This window comes from Tetrao urogallus, assembly GCF_951394365.1.
Source record: "Tetrao urogallus genome assembly, chromosome: 4".
Taxonomy (NCBI): domain Eukaryota; kingdom Metazoa; phylum Chordata; class Aves; order Galliformes; family Phasianidae; genus Tetrao; species Tetrao urogallus.
This window is the reverse complement of record NC_136817.1, coordinates 25,628,982-25,632,448: the sequence shown is the minus strand read 5'-3', so window position 1 is coordinate 25,632,448 and position 3,467 is coordinate 25,628,982.

The window sequence follows — 3,467 nt, the reverse complement described above, 5'->3', positions numbered from 1 at the left end:
GGATGTCTGTGCCCTCCCCCTCTAATCAACGTAGGGAGAGGAATAAAAAGAACTACCCCAGCTCACCCAACAGTAGATGTTGGCCAGCCAGTTCGTGTCCATGCCAACCCAAAGACACTCTTGGAGTTGTTCCGCTGTGATGTTCAATTTTAAAGGTTGGAGCAATATTCCTGAGCTAGACTATAAACCCCCAAAACGACCCTTCATATTCAAGGGCAGCCATGTAAATCTTCAGAATAGAGGATCTCCAGATTAGTGCCCACTTTTGAAAAATATAGATCTTGGCACACAAATAGCAGTTTCTACATCTGAAGACAGTATTTGAATTTGCTGATTGAGGGGAGAAAATCTTTCATTAATTGACGAATATTCATCACTGCTGGTTTGCACACTTACTGACCTTTGATGAGTTGGCAGAAGCAACACTGCTGTCCTGTCAGCCATGGTTTGTTTTTTTTCCATCAATGTTTATTGCTAAGATATGGATGTATTAAAATATTGAGATGTAGGCAACGTGAGAAAATGGTTTCCTTTAAAATGAATATTTTTGTTTAAATAAATTGTGGTTTGTTAGTTTGGATTCTGGCTACCTCCATCTGAAACTCTCCATGGGCATCTTTTCAGTTCAGTTTCTTAAATAACATTTTACAAACAGCAGTGAGGGCTATGGAAAGAACCTGTGGTTTGGTTTTCAGTAGATATTTTGACACTGGCACTGCTTCCAGAATGGAAATGTAGTTCTGCACTTTTTCATACTATACTTTGTGGCCTGAGATTTGCTCCAAGTGAAGCAGATGGATGTTCTAGCCTGGTTGCACTGATTGGCCAAGTTTCATAGGACCAATGTATTTAATAATGCAATGAAGTCAGCATTTACCGATGCAGTGTATGTATCTCCCTCTCTGACAACAAACAAACAAACAAACAAACAAAAAACAAAACTAATTTTTAATTGAGAGCGATTTCTTCTGCTTCCAGTTTAGCTCTTGGCTAAAAAAAAAAACAAACTCATTAAATGTTTATCTTCCAAAAAGCAAATGGAGATCTCCTTGAAACAGACAGCTAGCTTTGTTTCAGAAAGAAGAGAGTAGTACGAAGGCCATGGTGCTGCTGTGACATTTTCATCAAAAAAAAGGCCAAAAGAAAAGGTCAGATCTGAATCTCTTCCCAGAAAAATGGGAAAGCCTAGACTCAGTTTCACCAACCACGACCTCCGAGCAGATCACCACATACTAGAAACTCTCCAATAGCTGAGCTGTGCTCTTGTATAAGAAAGCCAGGAGACTGCTGGGCACAGCAGTAAAAAGGTTCCTCTGGTGCATCTTGCCTGACCTACCTGAGTTCTTTGGACTTGATCAGGGGATGAAATTTATCTTGACTTTAGCCAGTGTTTTGCCTGTCTCTTACTACATTAATGTATTCAAATTAGGACAGTCCCAGCTAGGTAGGTAAAAAAACTGTTTGACTGATTGGATTCAAAGGGTTGATGTGATGGGACATGTAGCTGGAGACCAATGATAGCTGGAGTACCACAGAAGTCCTCACTCTGCTCTCAGTTTTTCAGATGCCAGCAGGACTGATCCCAGTTATGCCCAGATGGAAACTCAGAGGAATGAAACACCTACATTTGTCCCTGAATCTCAGTCCATCCAGCCAATGGGCACCCTGATTAGCTCTCCACATTTCCTATTGATAAAGACAAAAGAGGTCATCTGGAAGGATTAAGGGTTGGCCTTCAATGTTGATGCAAAAGCAGTAGAAATGATTAGTGTGAATGAGATATAGTCTGAGCTTTGTGCAGAAACACTATGTATTTTGCATTGTTAATGGAGATAACTAAATGTGGTGCTAATTTCTTATTTTTCTCCCTCCCTCCTTTTTCTGTCTTGGTTTGCCAAATGTAGCAGCTCAATGGAATAATCATCAAAGCAAGAGAGTGGAATGAAAGCGTACCTGCCTTCCAGTGTTTATAAAAACACGGCAAACATTTCAGTATGATATACTGACAGGCTCCAAATCTCAAAACACTGTCCAGTTTCCTAAATCACTCCTTCTGGAATATCCAAATAAACTCATCTGCCTTTCTGCACAGAGCACAAATCATTTTGCTACAAACGTACAAACCAGGTCTTAGTCTGGAGGGCTGATCTCTACACAAAACAGCTGCAGAGACATGAAAAGCTACAAAACGAGCAGACAAGCCACATGGGACAAGTTCTGCACACACACCAGTGTGATGATGGAGTGACTCCATCTACTCAGAACCACTCTGGACTTCCATCTGTGGGGCTGAGATGGGCATTTGAACTACTACAATCTAGTGCCTGTTTTTCCTTCCTTGCTCCCCACTCAGAAGAAAAGGCAGCTTCATTGTAAGAAACCTGGCCTCTTTATTCCTTAGCCTCAGGCACCTTGCAGGCCTCAATCTTACTTAACGTTATTAAAATGACGAGCAACTTTTGTGCCACTGTCAAGGCCAGCCTCACCACCTCCCTTTCAGCAGCCCTTCCAAAACTGCTATTTAAAACCTCCACCAAAACCTTCCAGGCTTCCACTTCTGCAGAGCTGGCCATGTAGTTCACATACCTGGGAGTTCCCAGTGCAGTGATTTGCTACTCCATGAAGCATTCGGAAATCCCGTGGAAGAGGAAACCACAAAGACTCTTTCTGGGGGAAATGAAATAATTACAGATTTGCATAACAAAGTGATACGAGCAGAATCTGTGCAGCACATGAAAGCCAATGCCCCTTATTATCCCCTCCCTACACACGTTCCCATGTACAACGCCATAAAGCTCATAATCAGCACAGGAGAACACTGAACAGCACATCAGCGAGCGCTGCTTGGAGTTGCACTGCAAAAGGATGAGCTGTCTCTCTTCCTTTTATTAGGGAGAAAGTTATGCTCCCTCTCATTAAATCTCCTGGTCTGGAGATATGCACAGAATCTCATCTTTCTCTAGGCAAGGTCACTGGAAAGAACCTCGAGCCAGGCTGCTCCCGTGCACAGTCGTATGCTGCTCTGTTGTGCTCACCAGGTGGGGTGTTTGCTCAGGTGGCCAGCAGCAGCCCTCCCGTTGGAGGTGCCTTCCCAGCATAATTTCTTCTCTAGGGCCCAGAGATCACATGTTTCTCTCATCACAGAGAACTTCTGCTGTGGGATCGGTAATAACTCTGCTTGGAGCCGAGCTGAAATAAAACATGCCTCCAGCGAACAATAGCCAAATAACAAGAATGATGTTTTTTCTTCTTGTAAAGAGCATGTACTGCACACAGGGCTAATCTGCATGGCTTCAGTATGTTCAGCACCTGTGTTTTTGTTTTCTTTGCAGCGGGAACAGTGGCTTGGCCTGTGTTGCTTGTCCCTGCCTGCCTTGCAGAGAATAGCCCAAAGGTTTTATTCATTTTTAATCTGATTTCTTTCCTGTACATGAAGAGTTGGAGTTCATGGAGGATTTTCCCCTACA